Source organism: Spermophilus citellus (assembly GCF_964194105.1).
Source record: "Spermophilus citellus genome assembly, chromosome: 8".
NCBI classification, from domain to species: Eukaryota; Metazoa; Chordata; class Mammalia; order Rodentia; family Sciuridae; genus Spermophilus; species Spermophilus citellus.
In genome coordinates this window covers 97,763,164-97,776,390 of record NC_138189.1, presented here as the reverse complement: position 1 = coordinate 97,776,390, position 13,227 = coordinate 97,763,164, and the positions used below count along the sequence as shown (strand labels likewise).

At 33.0% G+C, this 13,227-nt stretch overlaps 1 protein-coding gene across 2 annotated transcripts in view; it reads right to left on the bottom strand.

The window, feature by feature from the left end:
• COL25A1 (collagen type XXV alpha 1 chain) overlaps window positions 1–13,227 on the bottom strand; it is a 453,131-nt gene that overhangs the window by 280,490 nt on the left and 159,414 nt on the right. The window lies entirely within an intron of this gene.

Here is a 13,227-nt window from a genome sequence, read left to right as displayed (position 1 = left end):
CACACACTTTAAAGAAGCTTTAAAAAAAAAATCACAACCAGAATTAGATATGGTAGGAATGCTGAAATTATCAGAGTGGAATTTTTTTTAAACTGTGTTGTGGAATAAGAATTAATCCAAGTTTCCAAAGAAACTACAAACAAAAAAGGAGTGGAGTGAAATATTTAAGGTATGGAGAAGGAAAAGACTAGAATTCTATGCCAAGTGAAATTATCCCTCAAAAGTAAAAAATAAACCAAAAAAATCTCAAAAAAAAAAAAAGATTGAGGGAATTTATTGCCAGAACACATGCTTTACAAACAGTATTTTTAAAAGTTATTCAGAGAGAAGGAAAAGTGAATATGTCAAAAACTCATATCTAAATAAAGAAAGGGAAAACATCATGGAATGCACAAGTGACCATTACATCAAAACTTTCATTTTTATTATTCTTAACTGGTCTAACAAATTAATAATTCAAAATAATAATAGCAAAAACAGATTCAAAATTACATACACTTATGTATGCTCAAGTATAAGTGAAATTAATACAATGACGAGATTAAGAGGGAAGTTTTAGAAATATTTTGATATTACAAATTAGTTGTACTACTTATGAAGCAATGTAGTATTATTTGAAAGTATACTTAGATGACTTGTAAATATGTGTCACAAATTCTTGAGTAACAGCTTAAAATGTTTTTTTTAAAAAAATAGTATAATATGCTAAAAAGAGAAATAGAAACATAAAATGCTCAACTAAATTCAAAAGGCAGAGAAAGTGCACAAGACAAAAACAGGAATGAAGAATAAGGACAACAAATATAAAAAGTAACAAATTTAGTGGCTATTAATCCAACTCTATTAATAATCACTTTAAATGTCAATAATCCAAATACATCAATTAGAATACAAAGATTATCTGAATAGTTCAAAAGCAAGAATTAATATATGTTGTCTACAAGAAGTTCATTTTATATATAAAAACAGATTAAAAATAAAGAGATTTGATAAAGAAAGGGATGATACTAATCAAAAGGTACAAAGTTTTAGTTAGATTAGAAGAATAAGTTTTAGGGATCTATTTCATTGCACAGTAACCACAGTTTATTGAATTGTATTGTATATTTCCAAACTGTTTAAGGAATAAATTTTAAGCAATCCCACCACAAAACAAGAGACAAAGTTGGTGAGTTAATGGATATTTTAATTAGCTTGATTTAATCTTTCTACAATGTATACATGTATCAAAACATTACACTGTAACTCATAAATACAATTATTATTTATCAATTTAAAAACAATAAAAGTAAAGATATTAAAAAATTTACACCATGCAAACACTAATCAAAAGAAAGCTGGAGGTACCTATATTAATTTAAGAGCAGGCTTCAGAGATGAAATTTATCAGGAATAAAGAGGGTCCTTACATAATGATAAAGGGGCTAACATTCCAAGAAGACATAACAATCCTTCATGTGTAGGTGCTTACCAAAGCCCATTAAAAAACATGAGCCAAGCTGGGTACAGTGGTGCTCACGTATAACCCCAATGGCTCAGGAGGCCGATGTAGGAGGATTGCAAGTTCAAAGCCAGCCTCAGAAACTTAGTGAGACCCTAAGTAACTTGACAAAACCCTGTCTCAAAATAAAAAATTAAAAGGGCTGAGGATGTGGCTCAGTGGTTAAGCACCCCCGTTTTGGTACCAAAACAAAACAAAATCATGAGTCCAGTACTGACCGAATTTCAAAGAAAAAATGCATTAATTATTATTGTTGGAAGCACTGACAACCATCTGTCAGAAATGGACAAATTCACTATGCAGAATATCAATAAGGAAAAGTTGAACTGACAGAACCTCAACCAATTTGCTATACAAGACAAGCAGACTACTATGTCAACCAACAGCAGGCTATACATTCTTCTCGAGCTCAGATGGAATACTCACCAATATACTCCACACTTGGGACTATAAAACAAGCCTCAACAAATTAAAAAGAATAGAAATCATACAATGTCTGCTCTCAGACCACAGTGGAATGAAACTAGAAATCAAGAATAGAAAGATATCTGAAAAATAATTCCCAAATACTTGGAACTCAAACAACATATGTCTAAAGAACATAGGAATCAAAGAACAAACCTCAAGAGAATTTTTAAAATATTTTAAAGTAAATGAAATGGAAAATACAATTCAAAATATGTGAAATTCAGTGAAAATAGCGTTTGGAGGGAAATTTATAGCATTGGGCACACATACTAGAAAAGAAGAAAAACCTAAAATCAATAACCTACGTTTCTACCTCAGGAAACAAGAGTAAATTAAATCCAAAATAAGCAGAAGAACTAAAAAATAGGACAGAATGAAAGTGAAAAGAAAAGAAAGTGAAAACAAGAAATTAATAAAGAAAATCAACAAAACTGAAAACTACTTCCCTCAATCAATAAAATCAATAAACCTGTTTAGCCAGGATAACAAAGAAAAAAGATCAGGAAAAACAAAAAGAGAGAAAATGCAAATAACTAATATGAGAAATGAGAGAAGGAAAAACACTACAGACCCTATGGACATTGAAAAGATAATAAAAGAATATATGAAAAGCACTATGCCCCCAAATATGATAACCCATTCCTTGGAAGACAATATACCAAAACTCATAAAAGATCTGAAGAGGCCTATTAATAAATCAATCATTTATAACTCCCAAACAGAAAGCACCAGGCCTGGAGGGGTTCAGCCAGATGGTAAATTCTACCAAATACTTTTCAGTACAATATTTTTGATTGATAAAATTACATTAAAAACTCTTCAATCTCTTCCAGAGATAAAAGTCGGGAGAATACTTCCTAACTCTATCTACAGGGCCAGCATTGCCCTAATATCAAAATGAGAAAAAGACATTATAAGAAAACGACTTCCAAGTATCTCCCATGAATATAGATGCAAAAGTCTTTACAAAACTTATCAAATTCAAAAATGTACAAAAAAAATTGTACACCACACCAAGCTGGATTTATCTCAGGTGTATAAATCTGACTCTACATTAAAAAAAAATCAATGTCATCCATCATTGCATAAGGCTATAGAAGAAAAATCACAATCATGTCTACAGATACAGAAAAAGTATTCAACAAAATCCAATACCTATTCATGAGGAAAACTCTCAGAAAACTAATAACAGAAGAGAACTTCCTCAACTTGATAAAAAATACTGACCTCCAAAAAGAAAAAAAAATCCTAACACCATAATTAAAGGTGAGAAATGGGGTTTTCTAACTAAGAACAGGAACAAAATAAAGTATCTTTCACCACTGCTTTTTAGTGTTATACTGGATGTCCCAGCTACTATAGTATGTAGTAAGACCAAACACACACACACACACACACACACACACACACACACACACACACAAAGGGGGTATGTGAGGAGGGAAGGGAAAGGGAAAAAAGAAAAGTCATCCAGGTTGGAAAGAAAAAATAAAACTGCCTTTGTTTGCAGATAACATGATTGTATATGTAAACTATTCATAAGAATAGACAAATCAAGAAACACATATTGCCAAAAAATAATGTTTGGAACTTATAAGCAATTATAGCAAGATTGCAGGATACAAAGTTAATATACAGAAGTCAACTGCTTTCCTATCTGTCAATAATGAAAAAGAGAAAATTGGAATTAAAACCATATTACCATTTATATAAAAATGAAATACTTAGGTATATACTTAACAAATGTGTATGAGATTTATAGGAGGAAAACTATAAAACTCTGATGAAAGATTTCAAAGAACTAAATAAATTGAGAGATATTCCAAGTTTGTGGATAGGAACATTCCATATGGTCAACATACATGTCCTTAAGATTGGGATGACTTTCTAGATATAATGCCATAATCAAACTTCATCAAAGAAATAACTGATAATCTGAACCTTACTAAAATTAAAATAGTTTGCTCCATGAAAGACAATGTAAAGAGATTGAGTATGCAAGCCACACACTTGAAGAAAATATTTGCAAAACACATCTGATAAAGCACTATTATACAAAATACACAGAGAACGCTTAAAACTCAACTATTAGAAAATGAACAACTCAAACAAAATATGGACAAAAGACCCAAAAGACACCTTGCCAAAGATAAAGAGATGAAAAATAAACACGAAAAGAGGTTCAATGGCAAATGACATTGGGGAATTATAAATTAAAACAACAATGAGATACCAATCACTACACACCTATGACAATGGCCCAAATCCAAAATACCTACAACACCAAATGCTGGTGATAATGTGAAGCAATGTAATGTCATTCTTTGCTTACTGGAGTGCAAAACAGTATAGCCACTTTCAAAGATGGTTTAGTTTCTACAAAACTAAGCATATATTCTTGCCTTAAAATCCAGTAAAAGTTGTCCTTGGTATTTACCCAAAGGAACTAAAAACACATGTCTACACACACATACACACACACACACACACACACACACACACACACCTCTTCACACAGATGTTTATAACAGCTTTATTCATAATTGCCAAAACTTGTAAATAACCGAGACATCCTTTGGTAAGTGAATGGATAAACTGTGATATGTTCAGACAATGAAATATTATTCAGTGCCCAAAATAACCAAGTTATCAGGCCACGAAAAGCCATGGAGAAGAATTAACTGCCTACTACTGAATGAATAAACCCAATCAAAAATAGCTACCTATTGTATGATTCCAGCTACATGACATCTGGAAAAGGAAAATCTTTATACTATATTCATAGTTTAACAATTGCTGATGGCTATAGGATAGGTAGGAATAATAGGCACAGCATAGAGAATGTTGAAGGCCAAGAAAACTATTCTATATGATCCTACAATTTTAGATCCATGTCATTAAATACTGGTCCAAACCAATACAATGTACAACATCAAGGATGAACCCTAATGTAACCTATGGTTAATATTACTTTCGATATGTCCGTGTAGGTTTATCAATTATAATGAATGTACCACTCTGGTCTGGGATCTTCATAGTGGGGAAGATGCGTGGAGGAAGTGATGGGAATTCTCTGTACTTTCCACTCAATTTTGCTATAAACCTAAAACTGCTTTTTCAAAAAATTAAATTTATTAGAAAGAAAGGAAGAGAATAAGTTTGGCAACAGAAATAGAATGTGCGATGTGCTTAAGATGCCCACAAAGAAAGTGCTACAGGAATTTAAAAAGGAAGACACTACTTACATATCACAACATGCAAGTTACAACTTACACTGACTTTGATTATGGTACTGTGAAGAAATCCCAGTGAAATTTCTCAGTGAAATAAGTCATGATTCTGATTGAGGAACATTTGTTGCTATGAATGTATATCAAGGACAGGAAAAAAAGAGCATCATATGATTATTAGATATATACCAAATATATTTGATACAAAATGAAGCAAGAAATAACATTCAAGGAAAAACATGTGAACCATGAATATATAGAAGTGTACTTGAGCTATTCATACACTTTGATAGTCCTCAGAAATTAGACAATTGCAAGGAAAAGGATAGTGAAAAATTGAGCTGTCCATCACTAATCATGTCAGGTGACATGGCCAGTTATATACAATTAGCTTACTTAATAAAAGAAGCTAAAAGTTAACTATTACACATCCACTAAAGCTACACAAGAGAAATAGAATATTCTCTGAGTTAAGCCCACCATTGAAGGGATGTGAATTTCTTCCCAAAGATGTTTACATGATACCTTTCTAGTATAGGAAAGAACATAAACAACTGAGCTGTGGGGTATTTAACCAACTTTTCTCTGTTTAAGAGAACTTTAACAAGACTGCCGTCCCACCTCAAAAAAAATAAACAAACAGCAGCTATAAAAATAATGATCCAATGGTAGTGATGCTAAAGTCACTGCCTGAAAAAAATAGGGTATTTAAAATCTAAATCTTAACATTTCAACATAACAAAATCATATTTTATTAAATATGTCCTTCTACATGAAGCCTGAATTTTATTATCTGCATACTCTGATCTATATTAAACCAGGAATTAAGTTGCTAGTCTATATTAATATACTTGTTAAAGGGATAAATAAATAATTAAATTGATATAATTAAATTCTGACAAAAGTAAGGTTTCAGTAAATTAATACAAACCATAAAGTATACTAAACTTCCACACCCAACAAAATATGTATATAATAATATGCTTATATTTGGACCAAAGGTTAAGAGATAGGTATTTCACTATACAAAGAAGTGCTTGTGTCAGCAGCACATACACTAAAATTTGGGATGATACAAGAGAAGATGGCCACACTACCAAAAGCAATATACAGAATCAGTGTAACCCCCATCAAAATACCAATCCATTCCTCACAGAACTAGAAAAAAGTCCCAAAATTCACTTGGAAGAGCTAAAGACCCAAAATAGCCAAAGCACTTCTAAGCCAAAAAAAAAAAAAATAGAGGAGGTATCACAAAATCTGACTTCAAATTATATGACAAAGCTAGGGTAACAAAAGGTGCATGGTACTGGTATAAAAGCAGACCCATAGACCAATGATACAGAATAAAAGATGCAGAGATAAATCCACACATCTATAGTCATCTGATCCTTGACAGTGGTGCCAAAAACATGCATTGGAGAAAAGACAGCTCTTTAACAAATGTTTATCCATATGTAGGAGAATGAAACTAGACCTTTTTCTCTCATCCTGCACAAAAACCAAATCAAAGTGGATCAAAGACCTAGGAATTACATCAGAAACTATGCAACTCCTAGAAGAAAACAAAATCAACACTCTAGCATATCAACACAGGCAATGACTTTCTCAAATGGATCCCTAAAGATTAGGAAATAATGCCAAGAGTTAATAAATGGGGTGGTGTCAAATTAAAAAGCTTCGGCACAGCAAAGAAAACAACTGGAAATGTGACGAGAGAACATACAGAAGGGGAGAAAATCTTTCAGCTACTATTCTGACAGAGGATTACTATCTAGAATATATAAAGAACTCAAAAACCACCATAAAAACAAATATGCAATTAATAAATGGTCAAATGAATTAATCAGATAGTTCTCAAAAGAAGAAATACAAAGAGCCAACAAATATTTTTAAAAAAATGTTCAACATTCTTAGTAATTAGTGAAATGCTCATCAAAACTACACTGAGATTTCATCTCATACTAGTCAGAAAGGCATCATCAAGAATATAAACAATAATAAATGCAGGAAAAGATGTGGAGAAAATGGAAAACATTTACACCGTTGGTGAGACTGCAAATTAGTACAACCAACGTGAAAATCAGTAAGAAGGTTCCTCAAAAGATTAGGCATGGAACCACCATATGACCCAGCTATGCTACTTCTCGGTATTTATCATAAGGAATTAAAGCCCTCCTACATGTATACCCATGTTTATAGCAACACAGTTCACAATAGCCAAACTATGGAACCAGCCTACGTGTCCATCAATGGATAAATGGATAAATAAAATGTAGTTTTCAATGGAGTTTTATTTAGCCATAAAGAAAAATGAAATTATGTCATTTGCAGGAAAATAAGTAGATAGAACTAGAGATCATCGTTATGTAAGCAAAATAAGCCAAACTCAGAATGTCAAGGGTCCTGTGCTTTCTTTCACATATGGAAGCTAAAAAGGAAAAAGGAAAAGAAAGATGGGGGTGGGTTCTCATGAAAATGAAAAGGATGATAGAGGAAAGGGACCAGGATTGGGAGAGGGGAGGAAGTAAGGAAGTGCTAGAGAGTGATATTGGCCAAATTAAATTGCTACATTGTGTACATGTATAAATATGTAACAACAAATCACATCAATATGTACAACTACAATGCACCAATAAAAAATGTACAAAGAAAAAATTCTTAGATAAATAATATTCTATTGATGAAGTACTGGAATTGAAAAATGAAATTATCTCTACATTTGTAAAAATGACCATGATATATCTGTAATTATTCTAAGGCATTTGATGAGACTGGCCATTGTTCTTGGGCACAGTCCTGGGTCCTACAGTCATCACAGACCACTTCTGTCTCCCTAACAGTTGAAACCCCTCTGATCCCGATGTGTGCCCCTGACACAGAAACAGCTAAGTCAGTCAATACAAGCAGAGGGGTGGATACATAAAGCTGACACACTACTTCAACCCATTCTGCCTCACTTAAATTTTATAATAATGATTTTATGAGTTTAGAATAGGTTCCATTCATGAAAAAAAAATCACAAATACACAAAGACTCTAATTCAATGATTATTTTTACCACTGTTTTTTCAGGCATTGCCACTGACTTTAAAACTTGTAAAATCAGCATTTTACTTTATTCGAGATGGTATTTTTATCACCTCTGTTACTTATTTAAATGAATGCTTAATTTTTTATGCACTTAGATAGTCATTAAGCTCCTACCCCCATCCCCACAATACACTTTTTTTAAATCATCTTATCCTGACTTAAATTCAAGTTTTTAATTAATGTCCTAAAAAGGAATGTTAATTCACACCATGCAATTATGTGGGCAAAGTACTTAGGACACTAGACATTATCAACTATAATCACCCTTTAAGATAAATGCTTAAAATACATGATTGTGTAAAATTTTCCATTCTAGCTACAACATCTCCTTAATGATACACAAACTTTATATTTTCATTTTTCTTTTCTTTCTAACAAAAGAAAAAGAATGACACATGGAAAATTCATGAGCTTATAAAGAAATACTGAAAAATTGAAATGTTTTCTTTTACCCTTAGCTTCTAATCATTCCTTGTTAGTAGAAACGGAGTAGTTATCATACCTTTAAAAAATTGTTAACAGTTGAAAAGTTTTCCCTGTACAGCAGACACCCAACAATAAATACAAAGCGGTATCTCTCACCTTGATTTGTCCTAATTCCTACAGAAATACTTCTCTCCAAAATTATATAAGCAAATAATGCAGTTCTACTAATGTATTATCTTTTTTAAAAAAATCATACATTTACCCTTCTGTGGGTAGAAAAACATAACAAAAATATATTTACCCCCTCTTTTACTAGAACTGGGAATTAAGTGATAAATTCATTTAACTATATTTAATACTTGGTTGATTATTTTCTTAAAAGCTTGAAATAGCCTATTCATTTATTGTGTTTGCTTAATCCTTACAGAATTTTAAAAAGCAAAGAACCCCTTCTTAAATTTTCCCGTAGGCTAACAATAACAAATAACAATAACAATAACAAGTAGATGTGTTCTAGGACATAATTCCACCTAGCAAGTCTATTTTCTAATAACCCATGTTTACAGATGTTTATCAGAGGGATGAATAAACTTGAACTCTGTCTATTCCTACAAGGTGTGTGCACACAGGGAAGGCAGTTAGCAGACTGCTATCCCCAGAGAACCAACACTGATGTTATGACTTCACTCATCATCACAAGGACTTTTTCAAGGCAGTTGCTATAATCTAGGTAGTCCATTCAGTACACAGATTTATCCCTAGCAACAGGGAAAATAGGCCTCTCAGGAAGTACCACTTCTAAATCACAGGAACTGAGAGCTAACTACAGCTGGCAGGATGCTGAACACCCAGTTTCTTTCAATGGGTATATTTTCATGCTCAAACTAAACCAGCTCTGCATGAATCCTCAGAAATTAAGATTAAAGCAGGAACTTTCAATATATCTTCTTAAACGAAGTATTTCTAGAGTACAAAACTGTTGACATTTCATTTCTGTAAAAAATTTCTACTCCTAAGGTTTGTATGCCCATGATCATTGGCTGAAAAGGAACAGTAATTGATAGCACAGATGTTTAAACATCATTCCTTTCTTCTCTAATTTTTTCCCCTGGCTTTCCTATCCACAGACCAGTATAAGAATTTTGAAGCCAAGGTGAGAAATATGTTGTGCCATGACAATGTTGAAATGGGAGCAGGGAGAGCTGGACATATCCAAACTGAGAGGATTTTAAAACTCAGACCCCAAGCTGGAGAGTCTAGTCCTACAGGTGTAAGGAAAGCATAGTGATGTGCATTTTACAAAGGCTCTTCAGGTGGTTCTAATGTACAACTAGGCTTCAGAATCAGTGAAATACAACATGGTTTTATTTAGATCTATCTTTTCTTGTTAAATAATTTCCATAATTCTTCTATTTGGAGTCAGTATTGAAGAAAAATATATTCTATAGCTGTATGATATTAAAGATAGGTTTGCTACAGTGACCAAATAATAAAAGTAAAATTTTAATAGGAACACCAGATTCTATATAATGTTACTTTTTGCTATTATTCAATATTTTCCAGTATTGAAATTATGAAATTATTGAAATTATGACTTATAGGCTTTTTTTGTAATATTTGTGTCTGTGTGTGTTGCTGAGGATTGAACCCAAGACCTTATACATGCTAAGTATGCATTCTACCACTGAGCTACAGTCCCTGCCCCTACAGATTTTATTATTTCAAACTCCACTTAATAAATACTTGACCATGAGAAAATGCTGAAGGAAAAGCATCCATAGTGCAAACTAAGAAAATAATAATTGGAGATTCAATTGTTCAGTAAGACAGGGCTCAATTTGTTCAACATTTATCCGGAAAGTCGCCTCTCCTTATCATAATGCTCTTGTAAATATCAAATTATTATGTTACTGTGTCTTATCAATAGAATAGAAGACCTATGAGCACAGAATTCATTATTAAAAAATTATGACTGTAACACTGTAGTTGGCACACATTATGTACTTAATATTTTAGAAGCAAAGGAATAGATAACTTATTAATCCACCTTTTCTTTCAACAACATTTATGAACACAGAGAATTACTCTACTAAACCCTGGAGGTAAAGATGAATAAGACATGAACTTCAACCTCAAAATCTTTTCTATTAAAAATAGAAAAAGTACAGATAGTAAACATGAAATATAGCAAGTACAATGAATGAGATTTTCACAAAATTCTATGTAAGCATATTGAAAATTTCCTGGGAGGACTGTGGGAGAGGGAAGGGGTCAGGAAATGTTTCTTGAAAGAAATGAGTCTCAAATGATGAACAACAGTTGTCCAAAGGAAAAACAAGGAAAAGAACACCGCAGACAGAAGGAAGCATGAAGATGAGAAAAACAAGGGGGTGCTCAGAAATGACAAGTTCCACATGGCTGGGGATTAAATGACAGGCAGAGAGCTGGAAAGGGAGACAGAGGCCAGATTGTAGAATTTGTTCTATTTTGTTTCTTGTGATGGGTAATAGGGAGTCTTTAAAGAGTCTTAAGTAGGAGATGATAGGTTTTTATATTAGATAATTACTCTGGCAACTATGCAGACGATAGATTGGACAGAAGGTAGAACAGTGCTCCAGCAGTCAAGAAAAGCAGTGATAAGGGCTTAACTAAAACAGTAGCATCTGCAAAGAGAGCATCTAATTTACAAAATGCTTAAGACAGAAATTCTTAATCTCTATTAGAAACATGTGAAAGCCTGATTCTGCCTGTGGAACACACTCCACCCCTGATGAGAATCTGACATTGTCACCTGCTATGATATGTATCATTATGTCATGGACCTCAGGTACGTGGAAAAGAAAAAGTTGGAGAGCAATATATTTTCATAAGGTACAATCAGCTGGACTTAGTAACTCGATAATCATGTGGAGGAGGAGGTGATGGGAAAGAAGGAATCTAGGAACACTGAGTGAGTCTGATGATGGAATCATCGATTAAGATGGGCAAGTTAGAGTGGGAAATGATTGGGAATATCTGGATGGAAAGGTCAGCGAGGTTAGAAATGTAAGTCTAATATGAAAAAATATCTGAGCAAGAGATCCAAAATAATCAGATTATAGATGATAAACTACAGGTAAAGGAATCTTTTGTGGACTAAGAAGAAATGCAGAATCAAAATAGAATCTATAGAATTACTCCTGAGAAATTGGGCAAAAAGCAACTCAAGAAGACAGCTCGGACTAAATTGCCCCAAAGGAAGAAGGAAGGAAGGAGAGGAAAGAGGACCAAGAGAATGGTATAATGAAATCCTCTAAAGGAGAGAATCTCAAAAGAGAGGCATGTTTCAAAAATGAGTGACTGTTTAAAACAAAAAAAAAGTCCAGTGAGATAAGTACCTAGAACTAGAACTGGTATTGATGAACTTTGCAGAATTCTATGAACTCATGGAGGTAGGAGGCAGGAATGAATAGGAATTGAGGGGAATTGAGGATGACTAAAGTGAAAAGGGCCTATTCTTTGAAGAAGTTAAAATGTAAATTCCTTCTTACTGCCCTCCTTCATTATTGTGTTTACTTACTAAAAAGAAAGTGTCTTTATCATTTTTTAAATTAAAAAAAAAAATTCACATAAACTTGCCCCTAGTGTGGAATCAGGAAACACAGATGATATCCCTATTTTCAATGCAAAAAATTAATATCACCTAAGAGTCCACCCAGATTGAAAGCAAACACACCATGCTCAAACCAAATTCCCTTCATCCTTCTTAATTTAACCTGCTATCAACTTTCAAAACAAGTGAGAATGGTCTAAGTCAAAACAGGGACTGGTTTCTACCAAACAAGTGAAATCTATTTAAATGGAGTTTTTTTATTCTCATTTTATTCTCTAAACTCCAAATTCAAATGCAACTACAACACAGGTCAATAAACTGTCATAAAAAAATGAAAGAAGAAGAAGGAAGGAAGTTATATGAAAACAAAGATCTGTGCCTTTTTTCCTCAAAGCAACAGACTCCAGACTTGACTCCATAAAATGGATTTAGAGGAAGTCTAAGATATCTGTATATATGAGACCATAAACTTGTTAATTATACTGACTGGATCTTATGTGTCCTGCACATCATTTAACAAATAATAAGTACCTACCATTTTGTCATGTAAAAGTCCTGGTGTTAGGGATATAGCTTTTCATAAACAATTTAAAATGCACAATTTTAAAAGTCTGGTACATGCTATAATTGAAGAAGGAGTAAGGGTTCTTAACTCTGTTTAGGAGAAATGAGAAGGAATGGTCAGAGAATGCTTCCTGAAGAAGTCATACTCAAGCTGAAATCTAAAGCACCCATTTAAGCTAGACAAATGAATAGGAAAAGGAAGAATGCCCTACTCAAGGTTTGGAAGCGAAAAAGAATTTGAGCATTTCAGAAAGTTAAAAGAAGTTTGATTTGAGGGGAATCTAGCATGGATGGAAGAATGGCAAGGCATGACACTGGAGAGGTGGGTAATTAGGTCCAGATGATGGGTGGTAT